This window comes from Miscanthus floridulus, chromosome 4 (assembly GCF_019320115.1).
Source record: "Miscanthus floridulus cultivar M001 chromosome 4, ASM1932011v1, whole genome shotgun sequence".
NCBI lineage: Eukaryota > Viridiplantae > Streptophyta > Magnoliopsida > Poales > Poaceae > Miscanthus > Miscanthus floridulus.
The window spans coordinates 82588577-82598380 of record NC_089583.1 but is presented as its reverse complement, the minus strand read 5'-3'; the positions used below and the strand labels follow the sequence as shown (position 1 = coordinate 82598380).

Genomic DNA, 9804 nt, shown 5'->3' with positions numbered 1-9804 from the left:
CGGGGATTGCTGGGGGCGGACCGACGAGGCGAGACGACGATTGTCGCACGAAAAGTTGTCCACTCTTTAGTCTAGCTGTGAGAAGTTCTCCACCAGGCCATGTGAGCTAGCGATTCGTGCAAGTTGTTGAGGACACCCTTAAATAATCTTCGACACCTAATCCAACAAGAAGATACTAGCACTGAATTCAATGTACAGGAACTTAAGAAAATCGAGTCAACTCTGCGTTATCGTAAAATATTCGTGTCAGCTGAAGTCGTCAAGAACTAAAAGCTGGCATAGTGGCATTCCAAACTCCAACAAAGCTGTCCTCATTTTCCTCTCCAGCTGCCCTCCTCCCCAACAATCTAATACCAATAAGCACGGTGGTCTCATCTTTGAAGCACGGTGCTGAAGTTATCACCTCAGGCCGTCACAACATCTATCCTCTCCAGTCTCCACATGGAGCTATCAGCAGGGGCGGCCGTTTTCGCCGTAGTGCACTCACCGTCCTGTACCTCGGAGTTGTCCACGCACGCAGCGCGGCCGTGCAACAGCCTGCCGGGCCCCAAGCCGTGGCCGATCATCGGCAACTTCAACCTCCTCGGCGCGCTCGCACCACTCCCTCGACGCGCTGTCCAAGCGCCACGGCCCGCTGATGCGCGTGCAGTTCGGCTCCTTCCCCGTCGTCATCGCGTCGTCCGTCGACATGGCCAAGTTCTTCCTCAAGACCCACGACTCGGTGTTCATCGACCGGCCGAAAATGGCGGCGGGCAAGTACACGACCTACAACTACTCTAACATCGCCTGGAGCCCCTACGGCGCCTACTGGCGGCAGGCGCGCAAGATCTGCGCGGACGAGCTCTTCAGCGCGAGGCGGCTAGAGTCCTTCGAGCACGTTCGCCGGGAGGAGGTGCACGCGCTGCTGCGCGCCCTGCACGGGACGGCGGGGCAGGTCGTTCCGCTCAAGGAGTGCCTGTCCACGATGAGCCTGAACATCATCACCCGCATGGTTCTGGGCAGGAAGTGCGTGGACAAGGAGGTGGTCGCCAGTGGCGGGGGCTCCGTGACAACGTGGAAGGAGTTCAGGTGGATGCTTGACGAGCTGTTCTTGCTCAACGGCGTGCTCAACATCGGGGACTGGATCCCTTGGCTGTCCTGGCTGGACCTGCAGGGCTACGTCAGGAGGATGAAGAGGGTGGGCAGGATGTTCAACCAATTCATGGAGAACGTGGTGGTGGAGCACAACGGGCGGCGTCTGCGCGAGGGAGACGCCTTCGTGCCGCAGGACATGGTCGACAGGCTGCTTCAGCTCGCCGACGATCCCAGCCTCGACGTCAAGCTCACTCGAGACAGCGTTAAAGCCTTCACTCAGGTTTATTGTCTCTGTACCCGAAAAATCCTAATGCTGAATTGCTGATCCGTAACAAAAGTGCTCAGCATTCCTACATGCTTGGATTCGATGGCACAGGATCTCGTCCCGGGGGCACGAGAGCGCCCGCGGTAATCGTCGAGTGGGCCATCTCAGAGCTCCTGAAGAATCCGACGTCTTCGCCAAGGCCACCGTAGGAGCTGGACAGCGTCATCGGCCGCGACGCTGTGTCACGGAGAAGTCCATCCCTCACCTCCCGTACATGACGCACATCGTCAAGAGACCATGCGCTTGCATATGGTCGTCCCCCTGCTGTCGCCGCGCTTGTCTCTCGCGAGGACACGTCCGTGGGCGGATACGACATCCCCGCGGGCACGCGCGTGCTCATCAACGCGTGGACCATCAGCCGCGACCCGCGCTTGGGGAGGCGCCCGAGGAGTTCCGGCCGGAGCGGTTCGTCGGGAGCAAATCGACGTCAAGGGCCAGGACTTCGAGCTGCTCCCATTCGGTTCCGGCCGACGGATGTGCCCCGGTTACAGCCTCGGGCTGAAGGTGATCCAGGTGATCCTCGTCAACCTGCTGCACGGGTTTGCGTGGAGGCTACCGGATGGCATGACGAAGGAAGAGCTGAGCATGGAGGAAGTCTTCGGCCTATCCACGCCGCGCAAGTTCCCGCTCCAGGCCGTCGTCGAGCCCAAGCTCCCGGCCCGCCTGTACACTGCTTGATGACCTCGAATCCCATTTGCCTGGGTTACAAGGTGGTTCTGTCGAGGCCCCAGTTTGCCGAGTTACCGCTGTCCGCTGCAACCTATATCTCGGATGCCTGGAGGCTGGAGCCCAGGCGACCAGCTAGCTTTCTCCGTTTCTCGTGCTGTGCTATATTTTTTCGAACAACGTCCCATATTTTGGCGATCTTGATAAACGCTAGCCATAATCTATAAAATGAAATCCAAAAGTATAAAAAACCTTATCTTATCTTACTATTACTAATTAGAGGCCCCCAACAGAGCCTTTAATTTGACAGACTCTAATCATCATCTCTGATAATAGTCATTGAATCTATTGTAATTTTATAAAAAAATTACCCACCTCTGCCATTACGATAGATAATTCAAAATAACCCCTAAATTTATATATATAAATTACCACACTTGTCATTATAAAAAGTGTCGGGTTCATAAACCCAGGGTCCCTCGGAGACCGGCTTCTGCCCAAGGCTCGGCCCAAGATACATGCTTTCTGTTTGGATACACTTCTGAGCTGTTCAGATTTCTTTTCCAATTGCTCGGAGGCACCCTTCAGCTGTTCAGAGATAGTGGCTAGATGCTCGAACTTGCTCTGTAGCTGCTCGAATGTAGACACCAGCTATTCGGATAGGACCCCCTCTGATATTCCATGTCTTGCGTGATGAACTTTGCAAGGTCTCGCTCGCATCGGGCCCTCTAGATGTTTCTCTCCAAGAGGTTCATTGCCTCCCTGAGTTTTTCATTCTCCTCAGCGAGGGGCTCCATCCTCTTTATTAGCTGGTGCCGCTGCTCGGTAGTCTGAGTTATCCCCTACAAATGTACAATGCTAATGATGAGCTCTGATCTCTGACATCATTGATGAGCATTCCAGACGCAGTACTGACCTCGATTTGTTTCATCACTCCGGCGATGGTGGATTTCAGACTCTTCATCTCCCTAGTGGTGTTTTCCTCCTCGATAACCACTAGCTCGTCACCATGCTTGTGGAGGATTCGAATGGATTGGAGTCAAGGTTTAGCACGATCGATCTCTTCCACCTCGTCCTCTTCCATTGTAGCCTGAGGCACCATCGGGGGGCTCCGTGGCCAGACAGCGGGTTCGACCATCTCCAACGATGCCTCAGAGGGCACTGTTTGCCCCTTAGCCACCACCAGATTTGCTATCCCAGACTCCAGTGCACCACCGGCAACTCTAGCTTCTACCCCCAAAGACGTGTCAGTCCCCGCCTTTGCCTTGGGTATTGTCGCCGACTCGTCTGCTGCTGGCACCAATTCTTCATCACCGCCAAGTCCGCCAGTGGCAATGGCTGACCCACCTCTGGCCACTAAGCACTCAAGGGCTCCAGGATGGGAGCCATCGGCGTTGTTTCCACCCTGGGTTCAGCCCTCGGCTGTTCGATAGTCTAGACTGGTGGGATCAGATCCTCCGTACGCCATGCACTGCGTTAGATCGGCTCGTTAGTCATGAGAAAAGTTAAGAAACTACCACAAAGTAACTCCAAGACAAGGGTACTTACGGTTTGGTCTGCTGGTTCAAATTCTTGAACCAGAGGGGCCTGCCTAAGCCTCCTGACATAGCCATGGGGTCGACTCTCGTGCTCTGGGGGAGGTCCTGCCTCCTCTACAGTCGACCTCTGTTTTGCCTGCTGTTCTGGGACCCTTTCTGCCTGCCGCTCTAGGTTTACCTCCGCCTATTGCTCGGGACTCCCGTCGCTTGGCCCACAGGGACTTCCGTCGTCTGTTGCTTGGGGACTTCTTTGCCTCTCCTTGATTGATCTTTTATGTGCGTGTTGCGCGAAGGCTCCTTTGTGCTCGATGGAGGAGCCATCGGAGCTTCATCATCATCAAACCACTCGAACACCTTGGTCCCTCATGTTCGAGTGGTCTAATCATCGCCAAGTGAGATGTTGCCTGGTTTGAGGGGAGCAGTAGCCGCTGTTTTCCTCCTCTTCTAGTCTGGCTCATCTGTCGCCACCCTCTTCCCCTGAGCTTTCTCCGACACCAGGGGAGGACTCTCCGTCCGACCACCATCCATACCCCTAAATTCTTAAGAAACACTAATGGCACTTTCTTCAGGTTGAGCCAGTGGTCGTGCATCTACCGTTGGCGGCCAATTGCCCCTCAGTACACCTGAAAAGTACACCGCCCTATCCTGCGAGTGGATCTTCGCATAAGTGAATTAGTCCACTGCTCGGCAATGCTTCAGGATTAAAAGTATTGGGCAAAATCAATCAAGATGGTTACCTGAGGAGGTAGATTTGTACAATTGAAGGCCCTCATTTGCCTTGGCTAGCTAAACGCGGCATTAGGAGCGAATAGCTCTGCGGCCCGCTCTAGGACATTTTTCTTCGTCAGCTGCTCTGTCCTCTCCCGGGTCCCATCGTCATCACCTTTGTAGTTAAAGCCCAGGTGGGCCCTCTCCTTGCAGGGCTAGACACGGTGCACTATGAAGCTTGCTACCACTAATTCACCGCTAATCTCCATGCCTTTAATCAGGTCGAGGAGCTCCCTCACTTGTTCCATGTCAGCACTATTTGGTTTCTCCGACTAGCTCTTTTGGTTCTCTAGGATATGGTGAACGTCGCAGCGGATTGCAGGGTGACTCTGCTTCATGTAGAACCACTTGTTGTTCCACCCCTTTAGAGAAGTGTTCAGTGGTACATTAATGTACTCGCTGGCCATTCCATCCCAGAGCTACAGATATACACCGCCAACCACTTTAGAACCACCGCTGCCTTTCTTCTTGAACCAGAATAGGTGTCTGAAGAGGTTGAAGTGCGGCAGAACCCCCAGAAATGTCTCATAGAATTGGATAAAGATCGAGATGTGTAATATGATGTTGGGGTGGAGATTGCACAGGCTAATCGCCCAAAACTCTAGCAGATCCCGCAAGCAAGGATGAATAGGGAACCCCAACCCATGCCAGAAATAATCTTCAAAGACTACAGCTTCATCAGTGTTGGGCATCAGGAAGGGCTCACCACTGGCTAGCCAGCATCTGGTGGTGACACGGTTAGGAAGCATGCCCACCTCCACCAATCTCTCAAGCTCTGCTTCCCCAGTGCGCAACGGCACCCACTCTTCATCACGACTGGCTCCTGCTCCTGCTTTCTTTGGGCTCGCCTTTTTTGGGTTCACAGTTCTCCTCTTCGGCGCCATCTCTCAGATTTGGATGGGGACTGGTGTCGGGAGCGTGTGTGGATTCAAATCTAGAAATGTGAGGTCTGAGGATGAAGATGGGATGGCAAAGTGGTAAAGGTATGAACATGGAATGCGATGGTGCAGTTATAAAGCACTTTCCCCACCCTTTTGCATTCGAGGGTTTTTGGGAAACCGTTCCCGTGATTTGCGCCCTTCCAAATTCTCTGACACGGCTTAATGGGTCATAGCCTAGGCTTTCACACAACCGTAGCCCATGTCGCTCATTTATCGCCGACGTTGGTTATTACTCACTGAATAATCGCTGACTTCTTCGCCATTTATTGAGGCTCTATAACAGTTACTGTACAGCCATTACTCTAGTTTTTCTCCACGGTCGAGTTTTTCAGATATCTCCGTAAATGGCTCGAGGACTAGCTGCCTGCTCGGCTGGTCTTTTTATTATTTTTCTACTTCTGACCCTAGCACCACATGACTGCATCACCTACTGTCAGGCTTGGGGACGAAGTGGGCACACTTCACCTTGCGGTGAATGTTCTCTCTCATTTTAGGGCTATGCTTGAGGACTGGCTGCCTGCTCAGCTGGTCTTTTACTATTCTTCTACTTTGGACCCTAGCATCACATGACTACGTCATCTACTGTTAGGCTCGGGGACTAAGTGGGCACATTTCACCTCGTGGTGAATGTGCTTGCTTTATTCCGGAAGACTCCATGCCTCTTGAAGTTGAAGAAGACTATCTCCTTTTCTCGTGGTCGGACTCTAAGTGGGCACACTTGTTCCACTATGAAGAAATTTTCGATTCTGAACTTGAGCTCCTTACACCCTTATGGCAAGCCATGCTTTGGTTATGCTGCTCGGCTATGGTTTGTGCTGCCTAGTGATAGTACACGCTGCTCGGCAACTGCTTACAACTGCTCGGCAACTCATCATGGTGGTCGGACCATCAGTTCGACTGCTCGGCTTCGTTCGCACCTACTCAGACAAGCTCAAGACGGCATTGCACTATGGGTACAAGGCACTCGGGGACTAGCCGTGGGACTTCCCTAACCTCGGTGGTCGGTGCCCTGCCCCCTATGCCGCCCCTTCCCCCTGTGCCACCCCTGCCCCCTACGTGATAGGTATTTTCTAAAGGAAACCAAACTGATATTCCTACAAAAAGGGTTAGGAGGTTGCGAATGGCAATTGGACTATACTAAACACTACACAGGTGAAGTGAACTAGCAGGCAATTCAATAACTTATATATGTTCCCTGACATCCATGCTAGCTTTAATACCTACTGCCTAAACTTAATCAATATCATAATGATCCTAGTTTTTTTGAATGGCTGAATGTTTTAAGCCTCAAAGCGTTTATTGTGAACAAGAAGTAAGGCTCTACGTATGGGAAAGTTACCTTTCTCTTCTTACAATTAACACTGGTTCTAGGCCCTAATTCTAATTAGTGGTTTCAGTTATTTTAATTGGGCAACTTTCATTAGGTTGAACAAATACATCAAGACATCGAACTTTTTTCTTTTACTACCATACCATCATGGGCATGTTTGTTTTGACTGCAGCAGTGATCATCATTTCTCTCCACGCTTACATTGCGCTATACTACAATTGCCTAAGGTCATGGTGTATTAATGTGTTTTTCTAATGTACTGGATATGCACTTCCAAGATTGATTTAATTTCAGCATACAAGTGACATGGACTGTTTTATCTTATAATAGGTTACGGGCCGCCGCTCCTGTGCCTTGCCCTCCCGCTATCCCACACCTTGGACCTACCATGGTTTTGCAAGGTATAACCTGTGTATGTGGTTGTCGGCCATCGTGCCATTGGTTTAGTGTGTATGTAGTTATCGGCCATCGTGTTGTTGGTTTGTTGTAGGTTTTGGTTACCTCACCATGCAGGGGAGGTGCTACCGAAATTTATAATTGACACTATTATTTTCCTTTGTTGCAAAAGAGGCTATTTGTGGGGGGTATGACTCTGGATACCCATGGCAGACCATATGGGCTGCGCCCTCAGGGGCGGCCCAGCCCACAGGACGAAGCCTTGCGGGGCACAACTCTGGTCGGTGCCTTCCGCAAGACATCTAGAAGATATCCTAAAGATACTACGAGATCTATTAGGATATGTATGATCCCAAGATTCCTATAATCAGTTATTACTTTTTGGTAATCTCTCAGATCTAACTGACTTGTAACCCTGCTCCCTAGACTATATAAGGCGGGTAGGGACCCCCTCCAAACTTACGTAATATCATACGATAGCTAATACAAACCAACAGACCACAAGAGTAGGGTATTACGTCATACTGATGGCCTGAACCTGTCTAACTCGTGTGTCTCTATTGTCTTCTTGTTCTTGATCTCACGCTCCCCGGTCGATCAATCTACCTTCGTGGGATACCCCTCGGAGGACTACCGATTATATTCTATTGACACTATTGCAAAGATCATTCCCCACCATCCTCGACTCATCACTTTGTAGGATAGCAAGTTGAGGCATCCTACACCCCTCTTCGTATGATGTCCGTATATCACATAACCTAGCTAGGAGTCTCTCGTTCAAAAGAGATATGGTTGAAAATATGCAGATCTTTACATATCTATAATCATATCTGTTTCGAATTGTCCACATTTTTTGACAGCCTGAGGATGTGTAGATGGGGTTAGTTTCCATGCTATACTCCGATCTGAGATAGAGTTTTGGTAGCATCTCCCTATTGTTCTCTGGATACACAATCTCCCTGCCAGGACGTGTATTTGGAGAACAGCAGGGAGGTATTTCAAAAATTCTATCTTGGATAGGAGTAGAGCATGGAAACTAACCCCATCTATACATCCTCGGGTGGGATTAGGACCTATCTTCACCTATTAGACTGCCACATAGGAACCTGTATATGCAATTGATTTTTATATTACTTGCTGATATATTATAGGATGGATGACCGTGAGTGGTACATGGGCCGCTCTAGTTAGGGTTCGTTGACCGAGAATGGATTGAGAAGACAGATGCTTTCTTGGAACTAGCATTTGCAAGGGTTAAAGGAGTGCATGCCACTTGTGTGTCCTTGCAGCATTGTGCAAACGCGTCGACAAACAAAGGGGTCATAGGTTAACATCTTTGTAAGAATGAATTTACTGTAGACTATACCTAGTGGATCTACCATGGTGAATCCGATCATGTAGATATGAGGTTTGTGAGACAAAACATCAAGGATTATGTTTAGATGTCGAGGTAGGAGACATGTTAAATGACTATCATAAGCACACTTTGATGAAGGACATAGGGAGGAGAGCCAGAGCCCCTCACAAAGGCGTATTATGATATTTTGTCTACGGCATAACAACCCCTTCATGGGCATGCCAAGTTTCTCAACTAGATGCCATTACATGCCAATGGCTGTAAAGTTGCAATTTAGCTTGAGTCGAGAAGCCTCGATGTTATGCTGACAGTTGTTGGTAGCCTACTCCCGGATGTCCACATCCTGCCAAAGAGCGTGTATGAGGCACAGAAACTCCTTCGTGCACTTAAGATGCCATATGAGTAGATACATGCTTGTCCAAGGGATGCATCTTTTTAGGAAGAACATGCGGAAGCAAAGTACTGTGTGTTAGTGTAAATCATCTAGGTTCCTAGAGGTAGACTCCGATGATGGTCAGAAGAGGTAGCTCATCGTCCCCATGAAGATCCTACGGTACCTTCCATTCATACCGAGGATCCAATGGCTTTATATGACTAAGGAATCCGCGAAACAGATGACATGGCACAAATATGGATGTTGATACAATCTTGAGAAGCTGGTGCATCATCCGATGGTGAAGCATGGACAAGGTTTTATATGATTCATCATGAGAAAGCTAGAGGCTCATAATGTACATGTTGCGCTGGCAACAGATGGGTTCAATCCCTTATGGAATGGCAGCTACCTCATACACTTGTTTGCCCATGTTTGTTATCCCTCTGAATCTCCCCCCTGGCGTTCTCTTTCAATGACATAACATATTCTTATCGTTGATAATTCCTGAACACCCGGGAATATATGAGTGTGTACATGGAGCTCTGATTGATGATTGTTCATGTTTGGAGGAAGGGTATGGACATACGACTGAGCTACAAAGACAAACTTCAAAATGCATGTTTGGTACCAGTACTCCCTGCATGACTTTCTGGCATATGGGATATTCTGCGGTTGGTGTGTTCATGGGAAGTTATCATGCCTAGTATGCAAGGCATCTCTGATGTTTATTTGGTTGACGAAGGTGGCAAGTATTCTTCATTCAACAATTCCTCCCTCTTGATCATCCATTCAGATGAGACATCAAGTACTTTATGAAAGATGTAGTAGTTCAAGGCCCTGCACCCCAGATGATGAATGGTGCCGCGGTCCGTGCTTAGTTAGACTCTCTAAGGTCAATGACCAAGGAGATCATTTTCTGGGATATGGTGAGCAACATGCATGGACTCATAAATCATGCTTGTGAAACCTCCCCTATTTTGATGACCTTCTACTTCCACATAACATTGACGTAATGCACACTAAACAATGTCAT

The 9804-nt window shown here is 49.6% G+C and overlaps 1 pseudogene; it reads left to right on the top strand.

Moving 5' to 3' along the window:
* Positions 1-441: 441 nt before the first annotated feature.
* Positions 442-2077, top strand: LOC136548715 (trimethyltridecatetraene synthase-like; annotated as a pseudogene).
* Positions 2078-9804: the final 7727 nt, after the last annotated feature.